This window comes from Pituophis catenifer, unplaced genomic scaffold (assembly GCF_029215685.1).
Source record: "Pituophis catenifer annectens isolate HBS135680 unplaced genomic scaffold, rPitCat1.0.hap2 SCAF_5, whole genome shotgun sequence".
Lineage (NCBI taxonomy): Eukaryota > Metazoa > Chordata > Lepidosauria > Squamata > Colubridae > Pituophis > Pituophis catenifer.
In genome coordinates this window covers 54,216,838-54,230,180 of record NW_027256885.1, presented here as the reverse complement: position 1 = coordinate 54,230,180, position 13,343 = coordinate 54,216,838, and the positions used below count along the sequence as shown (strand labels likewise).

Sequence of the window (13,343 nt, the reverse complement as noted above, 5' to 3'; positions counted from 1 at the left end):
GGTATACACAGTTGCAAATACAATCTAGATATGAAAAGGATGCTAAACTTTATGGTTTTTATATGGAACTGACAGAATTGGATAAGATATTGACAGGAATAGAAGAGAATGATAAAAAAATTGTACAGTTATTTATTGAGCATTAAATTAGAAGAACAAGTCAAAGAAACAATGATAGCATGGGTGAAAAACTTTGGTCACACGATAGAGCTAGATAAATGGCAGCAACTATGGGATAGGAATTACAAATTAACATTGTCAACTGCATACAAGGAAAACAAGGATGTTTTACAGATGGCACTTAGCACCTGTAAGACTGGCAAAAATGTTTAAAGATAAATCAAGTAAATGTTGCAAATGCCAACAGACACTGGGGTAGTATTACCATATGTGGTGGACATGCAGGGAAGCAAAAAGATACTGGGCAAAAATGTGTATGTGGCTGGAGAAGATGATGCAACAACATATTGATTTAAAACCAGAATTGTTCCTGTTGGAGATTTTACTGGGAATTTATAGTAAAGAAACTGTATATTTGATTATTCATGTAATAACTGCATCTAGAATTGTATTTGCACAAAATTGGAAAAGCAAAGAGATCCCTATAGATGAAAAAGTGATTAAGAAAATATTAGAATGTGCAGAAATGAACAGATTAACACTTGCAATTCAAGAAAAGGAAGAATCAGATTATTATAATATATGGGAGTTATTTTATCAATGGTTAGATAATATGAAAGCAATGTATTGTAAAAATAGATAAGTAAAGAAGAGAAATGTTAGGTATATGTTATTTTATTATTATTATTTAGTATTAATATAAGAATGAATGTAAGAAATGAATATGGTGGTAAGTTTAATTGTCAAGACACAAAGAATTTTATACCCAGATGACACAGTTTAATGTAAGATGGAATGTTTGTATTAAAAAATTTTTTTAAAAAAATATTTTTAAAAAAGAGAAAAATCTACCACTTCTATCATTACTTTTGGTAATTAGGTTTCTATGTATATTTATTTAAAAGATGTGTATGGCTGCCTCTCTTAAACAACTCTGGGAAGTTCGCAACACCAATAATGATCATATGACAAATAGAAAAGATGGTTCATAAGTTTTCAAAAAGACAAGTTATGATGGAATCAAGATAATTTTATGACCACTTGTTTTGGCAGAATTTTCTATTCATGATGGCTTTCACAGTTCAGAGTATGATGTGGTGGAAACCCACACCAGAAACTCTTAATATGGCAAATTCTTATTTGCAAGATGGAGGTTATATTATCATTCAAGCAGCAAGGAAGAATTCAAAGACTTAAAAGCTTAAACTCAAAGAGAAAAAAATCCCAGTCACAATTAAGTAACCAAGTATTTCTAATGTCATTTTTAAAACTTAAAATATTTATATTGTATGCTAAAGCCCCTCCTGTTTTAACTGGAGGAATCAGTTTCCATCACAACTTTCCAAGATCTTCAAGTCCTGGAGAGCAGTATTATTGACTGTTGAACTCATCTTCCTTAAAAACAAATAGGAATTAACACAACCTATACTGTAGCCTCAGTACAGTATTCACCATTTTATTCTAACATTTGGATATAGTCACACCAGGTGCGTGTGTGTGTGTGTGTGTGTGTGTTTGTGTGTGTGTGTGCAGGGAAGCAAGCAGAATATAATCAGATGACTTCAGTAACTTTTTTCCACATTATTTAAAATACACTAGAGTAGTATGCATTTTGAGGGGGAGGAGTGTCACCATGCCCTTCCAGAGGATCCATTCTTTTTCATTACATTTAACTTTCTATCAGCCCCACTCCACTCACCATCTCTAGTAAGTCTTTTTCTGCTGATCACTGAAGAGTAAATAAAGCCTTCTGGCTCAGTAGACCAAGCATTTAGCCCCATGATCTGTGCTACACCTTCAATGAAAGGTATCGCCTCCAAGTTGTTCTGAACAAATCATCTTTAGGACTTCATGGACAATTTCTCCCGCAACCCCATTGACTGGGTCTGCAGAAAACACTGACCTAAACCATGGTTGGCTACTTGATAGCCTTGTGAATTTAATTCCTCTTCCATCACTTACAGTATACTCAACTACTACATCTGTATCCTGTACCTTTGCTCTGAACATCTACCCCATGATTAGAGAGGCAGCAGCAGCTCAGTCCATTTTTTTCTTTAGAATCCCATATCTATTTTCTGTTCCCTGGTTCCAAGCACCCACCATCCTAATTCTGAATGGTTCCTAGGTTGCCCCAATGCCCTATAACCACTTTTCATTGTCATCTGCCTTAGGTGACTATTTCAACTATTTTTATGCACACATTCTCTACTGTAATTGACAGGACTGTCCCTGCCCATCCTCCAGCTCTTTTAATTCTCCATTCTTATGCCACTTTCGTAATATATCCCTATACCGTTCAAAATAGCATGACACTAGGAAAAAAATAAAACAAAATATATTTGAGGCAATAGTATTACACAAAGGTCCACTTGCTTGCTTTCAGGTTACTGTTAAAAGTACAGGTATATCGCCATTAAAAAGAAATCAAGCAACAACGACAAACTATCAATCTATCCCCGTCACCTTCCCGCCTTCCGCTCTCCGAACACAAGAATGAATGGACATTCTCATTCTCTCCCGTTACCCATGCCTGTTTTTCTTATGGGTTCCCGAGGATTCGGGCTCTCACCATAGCCCCGCCTTCTTCTGGTCCCAGTTTCTTCAGCCCCATTCGTACGCTCAGGGTCCCCTCCCACGAAGGCCCCCTACTCGGTTTACAGACCTCACTTCTTCCTCCATTTATCACCCCACTCCCATCTCTTGGTTTTTCGTCCCATTTCTCCCCGAGCCCAAACCCGCTCCACCGAGCTTACTCGCCTGCAAGAATGGAGTCGGCAACGATCCGGACACCCCTCACGGTGACATCTTCCTCTTCCTCTTCCTCCTCCCTCCTCCTCTTCAGCCGACCAGGCACCGCCCTGTAACCCCCCCCACTTCAACAGAGAAGCAGCCAATCACCGTTCAAGGATTATACCTTTTGATCAATCAAAATGCACGTTGTTCGCTCAGATAACCGCCTCTGGATGATTGGCATCTGTTCTTACTAATCTTTCTCGTCTGCTGAAGTGTCCCGTTTAAGCCAATAGAAATGAGCGGTTTTGACAATGACGGACATCAATGGAAAGCCCAATCGCTTGCACGGAATCACAAATTGACTTGAGTCTCACCAATTGATGTTCAGGGTAGGGTCACGCCTATTGATAGAAAAGAACTTTTGAGAAGAAGACGAAAAACAAACAGAAATGCAGAGCTTAATAAAAAAGGTGGGATTCCTTTGCAGAGAAATTTCATTGGTCAAGTACCAAATAATTACCTGAAAAGCCAATAGAAAACACGCACGCACTATATGATGGGGGGGGGCGGGAGTGGGTGATATGTTGGTGATGGTGATTGGAGTATCTTACCTGTGCTGGAACTCCCGGAAGACCTGTGGGATGCAGCAACGGGGCAGACTTTCCTCTTTCGTTTTGCTGTCTTCTAGTGGATCTGCGGGTTTATAAGGTAACCTTAGTTCTAGGACGCGGGATGCGACTCATCAACAGCTGCGCCGTTTTAGGGAATATCTTTTTAGATGGAGTGGTGTGTTCAGAAAGCGTAGCTGTTGGAGTGCGCCGAGAACCCTTTGCATACGATGACTGGAACTCAGCGTGAGATCTTTTAACGTGTGAAACTGACATGTTTCAAAGTTTGCCTGTGCAACCTTGATTTTATTTCTTTAATAACGAAGCCACAGCTTGTTTAAGTAGGAGACAGCCAGGGGGAGTGATAAGCTATTGCCATCATTAGAGTTCATCAGCGAGGGTTAAGTGACATTTCAGCAACAATAACACGGGTTGTTGTAAGCGTTGTTGGAAGAAATGTCCATCTGGGTTCAGTTCCAAGTGGGAAGAAAGACACTGGAAACATGGAGGCTGATTGGAAAGATGGTTTAATGGTGGACAGGACCACATGATTTGAGGTCCTGAGCAATCAACCACATGGGTGATAGAGATTTATACCCTCTCTTGGGCTTTGAACTTGCTTCCTGTTCCTGTGAAAGAAATGTATTCTGATTGGTTGTCAAACTCCCATGGGGCCATGCAGGGGTAACTTTGTAGGTTGTCTTGAGTCCCAAGCTTGGTTGAATTTTGCTGGGTGATGTAATGAAGGAGCTTTGGGCAATTCCTATTATGGCTTAATGGCTTTGTCCTGGTTTGGATCTTGAGTGAGGGCTAATCCTATCACCCTGGAGCTTGAAGGTCTTTTGTCTTGTAGATAAGCTGGCACCAAAATATCTGCTGGGGCTGAGTTTCTGTGTCCCTTTAAGATTTCTATTTCCCTTTTAGGGGAAATATTCTACCTTTTTAATATTTCCTAGAATATTTCATTTTTCTAGGAGAAGGGTGGGTGCTAACTTTCTACAACCCCACCTTTTTGCCAAAATATGTGGTTGGAACACACATGTTATTGGCAAAAGATTAAAAATTGATCAGATCAGGGAGACTTGATGGGTGCTTTTAATTTTTCTGATGCAAAGGGGAAGGCATTGATAGAGGCAGCAGAATGGGATTCCTTCAGTGGCTCCCAAAAGGAGAGCTTTCAACCATGAAGGTCTGGCAGCCAGGGCAAAAGTTCTGGAAAGAAATTTACAGTATCCAATTTTCTATGCCAATTATTTTCAGATGTCAGATATCACTTTCTGTGAGCTTCCAGTCAGGTTTCAAGCAAGCACAAGTCCCAAAATTCTTCACAGCCATGGTTTTCCTTTAAATTACAGGCTGCCAATTTCCAAGGGATGGTTACTAAACCTGCCCTAGCTCTTAGTTTTCTGAGGCCAAATTGAGGTTAGCCATTGTGCAATCCAGGCTATTTAGTATTTTTAAAATTACACACAATGAGCCCTGGGACTCCTAATGAGACCACCAGTGCAACATATCCTGCTTTACTGGGCAACTGGTCAGCATCATTTGTGAGTCACAATCAGGGCCTGGGGTTTGGACATCTCTTTTCTGCTACCTCTTCAGTGAGGGAATTGCCGGGGGGGGGCATGCCCCCTCCCCCATGGAATTGGCAGGGAGGTATGATTACTTGGGCCTTAGTGCCACAGAGCAAGAACCAGTCTAGGGGAAGCTTTATGTGGAGGTAGGTGAAAGGGATAGCCTCTGTGTTGTTTTGAATGGTGTGGGTGTGCAGCTTCTTCTACAAGACAGGCAATACAAACTTCCTGGACAAATTTTCCTCCCACCAGACAAATGTCCAAGGTGTTCACGACTTGTTGTGCCAACCACTCCCAAATGCCATCCCTCCATGAATCCATTTAACTGATTACAACATAAATGAGGCAAGAAAGAAAACCTTACAGTAAGTTTCCACCCTCACATTACAAGGACATTACAAAAGGACACCACACCACATTATAAAAGGATACCACATTACAAAAAGGATGTTGAGACTTTGGAAAAAGTGCAAAGAAGAGCAACTAAGATGATTAAAGGCCTGGAGACTAAAACATATGAAGAACGGTTGCAGGAGTTGGGTTTGGCTAGTCTAGAGAAAAGAAGGACTAAGGGGGACGTGATAGTAGTATTCCAGTATTTGTGTCAGCCTTGGAAGCCATATTAGGCCGGAAGCTTCAATGCTGCCACCACCTCATGTGTGGGAAAGTAGGAAGGGGGATTGAGGAGCGGGGAATTAGTAGACATAATAGCATTTTTCCTATCGGTCAAGGTCAGGGGCTGGGTCGAGGTGGAACGGATGTTGATTGGAGCATGTGATCGAAAGGGGAGAAGGGGGATGGTTTTGGGAGCTTTGAATTACTGAAGGAAAGCCCGGGCTTTTCAGATTCAGGATTTCCCAGATATGCCAGTTTACCTATTCTAGTAAAGAGAACTTTGGAAAATGCCTGCTTCCGCGTGTTTACTGGGAGTTGGGGGTTTTCTGGAATGCTGACATTATCCCGAATCTCCTTAAAACCTAACAGCACCCCATAAGGGGGCTGTCAGGGGTACTGAGCCCCAGCATCGACCTAAAACGCCGGGTGATGCAAAGACTCAGTGAAGATGGAGGAGAAAGGAGAAAACAGAGGGAGGCCTGCCAGGGCCCCGGATGCTCAAGGAATTGCCGATCCCTTGCCTGCTTTTTCTGATGAGAGGGGACGAGCCATGGAGGCTGCAGAGGAAGCCCTTAGACTTGGGGCTTGGGCCGAGGCGTCAGATTCCTGGGAGAGTTTCGAGCAGATGGAACTGGGGAGCTTCACCCCCCCCTTCCCAACCCCTGGAGGTGAACTGGATGCTAGCAAAACCAACATTCGCCCTCCCTGATCCGGGACATGGGGGGGATTCATAGGACGCAGACCCCCCACCTTACCCGCCCAGAGGCCAAACAACAGTATTAGCGCAACATTCCAATCCTGCAGCAATGGGGCAACAGGCTCAGCCAACATACGGAAGGCAAAAACCCCCCTTTTGGGCTCCTCGCCAGCCTGTGTTAGCATTACCTCCTGCAGAGAGCATACCGCCCGGATGGGCTTTCTGTCCCGGCTACGGATGGATCCAGTGCCAGTGGTATCCCACGCCATATGTTCCAAGCTTCCAAGGATCCCCCTGGCCCCCCTCCTATGGCCAAATGATCCTGGCACCGCAGGGGGGACTAATCCAGCAGCCGGCTAGAGTGCCCCCCCTCCAGCGCAGCAAGCAGCTCAGCAGTCAGGCCCCCTCCCCCAACAGCCGACGCTTTTGCCCCCCCCAGCCCAGCAAACTTTGCAACAGCCTGTTGGAATGCAACAACCAGGAGCAGCCCCGCAGCATGTTCTACCCCAACCAGCGGCGGCCACTGCCCCTCCACCTGTGAGGCCAGCACCACCCCGTTTCAGAGAAACCTTTGACGGCACACCAGTCAAGCTAGCTTATTTCCTCAGCAGGGTCTGGGCTCACGTGGATCAGTATGGTGAGAAATACGATCAGAACAACACCCTTAAAGCACCCGATTAAATTTCACCAGGTGGATGGGACGTTGATTGGGGGAGTCCCTACCACCCATATTACTGAACTGATTAAATTAGAGATGGGGAAACATCATGAACTTATACGATTTATAGTAACCCCAAAGACGTCAGAATCTATCATACTGGGCCTGGCTTGGCTAGACAAATGGGGCCCCACCATCACATGGGAAGATGGATTCCGAAAAATCAGAATAGCAGTTGGCCCATCACCCCCTACCCCTCCTCCCAAACAGCAACCTACCCATAACAGCCAACGGCCAGAGACAGCAGCAGCTTGTTCAGACAGACCTCCAGGCGGAAACCAGATCCCTAAAGTGTATGCAGACTTAGCCGAAGCTTTCAGTGAGGAAGAATGTAACCTCCTCCCCCCTCATCGGCCCACAGACTGCGCCATCGAATTACAACCAGGGTGTCGGGTGTCAAATACCCCTCGACACCACATTACCACGTCAGCATGGGAGACCAGGAAGGGGGGGAATCCCCTCCGGATGACCCAGAACGAAATCCAGAGACAGAGCACGGTGGAGGGTGTGTGTGTTGCGATTAGGACTGTATGCACGGATGATAGCAGGTGACAGACGGAACACAAAGAAGAGGGGGTGCGATACACGAAGAAGGAAAGGAGGGGGGTTTGTGTAGCAGATTGTAAACAAAGCTGAGGATGACATCAGAGATCTGCGCCCAAAGACAGGAGAACCGAGCGGCAGATTTGATTCCAGCAGCTGTTGCAGATTACCTGATAGTTAAATACTCCCACTCCCTATAAAACCGCGCAGGAGGTAAGCACAGGCGTCTCCGACTTTGTTTTTGATTAACCAGTTCACTGCCTACTGTAAGTCGCTGTGTAGCTATCATTAAACTGGGTTTTGGCTCCACTTACTCGTGTGTGTGTGTGCTACATCGCCCAGCAAAGCACTGGCGTTTCCAGAGGGGCTGAGAGAAAGTCGGAGACACTTCTTATCCTCTTCAAGGAACAGTGAGTGGAACTCAGGGACGATGGCGGAAGGGACAGAGGAGGGGACTGCTGTGCTGGATTTGGCGGGGCCTGACGGTACAGAAGAAGGAACGGAAGAAAAGGAATGTGAACAGCCGGTGGTACGCCCCAAACAGAAAGCGGTCCGAACAGAGGAGATGCAGGATAGTCAAGACTCCATGGCCACAGGGAATGCCCAACCCTCCTCAGGACATTGGTGGCATAGTTCAGCCCTGTTGGGGAAACTGGGGTTTCAGGCACCAACTCCCTCCTCCCCCGGCCCTCAATATCAAGGCTGGAGAGAGCGACAATGGGCCGACGAGGAAGGAGGAGACTGGAGTTACTCCACTGGCCCGGGGGTGACTACAATGGACTTGTTGAGGGAGAGGTTTGGGGAGGCCAGCTTTAGGGATGCTCCTTCCTGGCAGCCATGGGCACCGGCGGTGGACCTGTGGGCTTCTTGGCAGGGAGGAGGTGGACCACCATCAGTAGGAGCGTCTGAGAGCAGATTTTGTCTGGCCAGTCCTAAATTGAGGGTGGACAAAGAGAGGTATGGGAGGAGGGGGGAGGAACCCACCAACCCTGAAGTTATGTCCTCATTGGGTGGGGCGCTGCGTGGAGCGGCCCAAACTCATGGGAGGGTCCCACGGGAAAGAGAAGGAGAACCGGCTGTCAGGCATCAGCAGACAGAAGCGCGGAGGGGCCACCAAGGCAGTGAAGGCTCTGGACGAGGTAGGGATCCAGTACCCATGTGGCCACCAGGCATATGGCCGCAGTAAATCCCGTGGGGGCCTCCTCCATTGCAGGCCACATTTGATGGTACTCCGGATCGTGTGGCTCTATTTTTGAGCCAGGTGATCAGTTACATGGATGCCTATGGGCATTTCTATCCCTCTCAATGGGCAAGAGTAGTAGCTGTTACCATGGTCTTAACAGGTGATGCAGCTGATTGGGTGGCTGGTTTACACAATATGCATGCCCGGGAGCTCGCAAACTTGGGTCTTTTCCTGGAAGCCCTGCGTTGCAGGTTCGAGGACGATGCGAGTGCCCAGGTGGCCGCCGAAAGTGATCTGGTATCATTGAGGCAACGGGGCCGAGCGGCCAAAGATTCTGTACAGGAGTTTTGAAAACTGGCAGGACGATTGAGAGGGTGGCCTGAACGTTTACTTGTGCACCAGTTCCACATGGGGCTGGACAGAGACTTATGTCAAGCCTCTGTTTATAGGGGACTTGGTCCTCGTATAGCGGAGTGGTATAAAGCAACCGTAGAGTTGGATATAGGTTTGAAGGAGTTTTGCCCATGAGGGGAGGGACTGGGCCAACCACGTTGGATGTTGGAGAGACCGCCGGTGGGGCGAGGAGTTGGGAGACCGAACGTACCTACAGGAACCAGGGCTGCCGTTCCCCCAAGACGTCCGCACCGATGCTACAGATGTGATCAAGAAGGACACCGAGCCATCGAATGTCCGCTTTCACCACTCCGGGTGTCATCAATGCCACAAACATCAATTCCTGGCGGTAGATCCAGACCACATTCCCAAGTGACATCGGAACGCTCACGCATAGCGACTCAGTCAACAGATAGCAACCTCAGTATACATGATGAGAGCTGTTAAGGATATTGTTGTGTTAACAACCAGCAGAGCATAGAGCACATGGAAACGGTGCTGAGAGCAACAATGAATAAAATACATATAAACTGGCTTATCAAAGTTTTTACTTTGTAGTGAAAAAACAATCTCATAGTCTTTAATCAATCCAAGTCTTAGCCAGTCATAATCAGTCCAGAGATACAAAATTCTTCTTACCAGTTTGTAGTAAAAGGATCAAACAGGAACAATATAAATAGTTCTTAAAAACAGAATAAATAAACCATGATCACATTAGACCATGTAAGAGATCAAATAGAAATTACAAAACAGCAGTAGGTAATAAATAGTAGCAAGTTCACGCTGATAACAGGTCACAATGGTGGCATGTCCACAATGACTACATGCAAGCTCTCCTTAAATACAGTTACAACAGAGCTTATCCAATCAGGATACAATGACTCAGCATTACAATGACTCAGCAGTACTTCTTAAAGTCATAGAATACATATTCATCATGTTAGCTTATATATTGCCTGGACAACCTGTTAGGCATGCACCATATCCTAACAAGAGCCATTGTCGTCCTGGAAAGGCTCGGGTACCAGAAGAGTCGGGGATCACCGAGGACGAGACTGTTGTGGCCCCGCCCTCTGAGCCTGTCCCATCGGAGGAAGAAAGCTCCGAGCATGAGGTAGAGGAGTCAGCCAGGCCTCCCTCTCCAGGCCCCTCCCCTCTGGCATTGTCTCAGGTGCCAGCCGAGGGAGAGGAGATCAGTAGGGAGACAGGTGAGTCGGATCAGAGTGACGAAGAAACATCATTCCTGGACACACGCCTCCGAAGGCGTGATAAACGTTTGCAGCAGCTTAGGAGGCGTGCTAGGGATTAGAACTGAGTCACTGGACCACACCCCAGAGACTATATAATAGAGGGTGGTGGTCAGGGATCCTTGTGACGAACAAAGCAAACCTTGGATAGTCACTAAAGCCTCGTCCGGAATTGCTGAGAAAGATTTCTTGTTGTCGGACATTTGGACTCTTGAGTATTTAATCTTTCTGTTTTACTGTGAAAATAAAGGCACTTGGCAGACGGTGTGTCTATCGCTGCCAAGTGGGAGATAAAGAAACTGGGTGCGTTCCAAAGTGTTTCCTTAACCCTCGGCTGGCTGTGTTTGTGTGTGTGTGGGTACGGGGACAGAACATCTTGTTTGTCACCACATACTCCATCGTTAACCCACGATGGACCAACAGCTGCAGCAGCAGATACAGCAGATGCTGGAAGCCAATCAGCTTCTGCAACAGCAAGTAGCACAGCTAACTGCCCAACTTGCCTTGGGGAATGCTCCTGCAGCTCCACCTCCTCCCCCTCCCCGTCCGAGATGCCCAGTGAACGTGCCAGATAGGTTTTCTGGGCAGCAGGAGATGTTTCTGGCCTTCTTGGGACAATGCCAACTGTTCATGGCGATGAGGCCAGAGGATTTTCCGGATGACCGGGCTCGAGTGGCATTTGTTATCAGCTCCCTCTCTGGCACTGCCGCCCGATGGGCCACGCCCCTGTTGTTGCAAGATAGCCCCTTGCTCCTGGACTTTCAGGGCTTTTTACAACACCTGCGCACCATGTTTGAGGACCCCCTCCGGGTGCAGACGGCAGCGAGGCGCATCAAGGACCTCCGCCAAGGCAAGCGCCCCCTGCAGGACTATATTGCAGAGTTCCGACTGCTAGGCCAGGATTCGGCTTGGAATGAGGTGGCGCTGATGGACGCCTTCCAGGACGGCCTTTCCGACGAGTTGCAGGACGAGCTGGTTCGTGTGGAGGCGCCACCGACCCTCGACGCGCTGGTGACCCAATGCCTGCGCATCGACGCACGCCTGCAACGGCGACGGCCCCGTCGGGCTCTTCCGGAACTACCGACAGCGTCGGCACCCCCGCGTTTCGCACCGACAGCGCTCCGGACCGCACAGCGTTTTGTGGCGACGGCTGAGGAGCCCATGGAGCTCGGAGCAGCCAGACCTCAACTGACGGCCCAGGAGCGGATGCGGAGACGTCAAGGGGGGTTGTGCCTCTATTTATTTTATTTATTTATTTATTTATTTATTTAATTTGTATACCGCCCTTCTCCCAGAAGGGACTCAGGGCGCTGAACAGCCAAAATTAAAAAACATAAAAATGCAAAAGTTAAGATAATTAAAAGAATTAAATCATTGGCTACCCAATTTAAAACCCCAAATCCGTAAAATTTAAAATCCCAATTAAAAACCATTTAGGCTAGGCTGGCTTGATGAAATAAAAACGTCTTCAGGGCTTTACGGAAGGTCCGGAGGTCCGGGATCAATCGTATTCCAGGAGGCAGCTCATTCCACAGGGCGGGTGCCCCCACAGAGAAGGCTCGCCCCCTGGGGGCCGCCAGCCGACATTGCCTGACCGACGGCACCCCGAGGAGGCCCTCTCTGTGAGAGCGTATTGGCCGGTGGGAGGTTATCGGTAGCAGCAGGCGGTCTCGCAAATACCCTGGCCCTAAGCCATGGAGCGCTTTAAAGATGAGAACCAACACCTTAAAGCGCACCCGGAAGACCACCGGGAGCCAATGCAGCTCGCGCAGGAGAGGTGTTACGTGGGAGCGTCACGTCGCTCCCATAATCACCCGCGCGGCTGCATTCTGCACCAGTTGGAGCCTCCGGGTGCTCCTCAGGGGGAGCCCCATGTAGAGAGTGTTACAGTAGTCCAGGCGTGACGTAACCAAGGCATGAGTGACTGTGCACAAGGAGTCCCGATCCAGAAAGGGGCGCAACTGGCGTATCAGGCGAACCTGATAAAAAGCCCCCCTGGCCACGGCCGTCATATGCTCTTCTAAAGACAGCCGTGTGTCCAGAAGGACGCCCAAGTTGCGAGTCCCCTCTGTGGGGGTCAGTGACTCACCCCCAATAGCCAGCGATGGCACCAGCTGGCTATACCGGGACGCCGGCATCCACAGCCACTCAGTCTTGGAAGGGTTGAGCCGAAGCCTGTTCCTCCCCATCCAGACCCGCACGGCCTCCAGACAATGGGACATCACTTCGAGGGCATCATTGGGGTGGTCTGGGGTGGAAATGTACAGCTGAGTGTCATCAGCGTACAGATGGCATCGCACCCCAAAACCACGGATGATCTCACCCAGCGGCTTCACATAAATGTTGAACAGGAGCGGTGAGAGGACCGACCCTTGCGGCACCCCGCAAGCAAGGCGCCTCGAGGTCGACCTCTGCCCCCCTGCCAACACAGACTGCGACCGGTCAGAGAGATAGGAGGAGAACCACCGCAGCACGGTGCCTCCCACCCCCAGTCCCTCCAGCCGGCGCAGCATGATACCATGGTCGATGGCATCAAAAGCCACTGAGAGGTCTAACAGGACCAGAACACAGGAACAACCCCTGTCCCGAGCCCTCCAGAGATCATCCACCAATGCGACCAATGCCGTCTCCGTGCTGTACCCAGGCCTGAAGCCGGACTGGCACGGATCTAGATAGACGGTTTCATCCAGGAACTGTGGGAGCTGTCGCGCAACCACACTCTCCACAACCTTCGCAACAAAGCGAAGGTTGGAGACCGGACGATAGTTTGCCAAAACGGCCGGGTCCAGAGAAGGCTTCTTGAGGAGGGGCCTCACCACCGCCTCTTTCAAGGCGGGAGGCAAGAAACCCTCTCTCAGAGAAGCATTTATGATCCTCTGGAGCCAGCCTCGTGTTACCTCCCGGGTGGC

The 13,343-nt window shown here is 48.3% G+C and overlaps 1 long non-coding RNA gene across 2 annotated transcripts in view; it reads left to right on the top strand.

The window, feature by feature from the left end:
• Positions 1 to 3,243: 3,243 nt before the first annotated feature.
• Positions 3,244 to 13,343, top strand: part of LOC139317463 (uncharacterized) — a 34,580-nt gene continuing 24,480 nt past the window's right edge. The window contains exon 1 of one of the 2 annotated variants that reach the window (XR_011600456.1): positions 3,244 to 3,326. This is a non-coding gene — a long non-coding RNA (uncharacterized lncRNA). Of the gene's footprint in view, positions 3,327 to 3,454; positions 3,565 to 13,343 lie in introns of those variants that run through there. The other variant, XR_011600457.1, reaches the window with a different exon arrangement.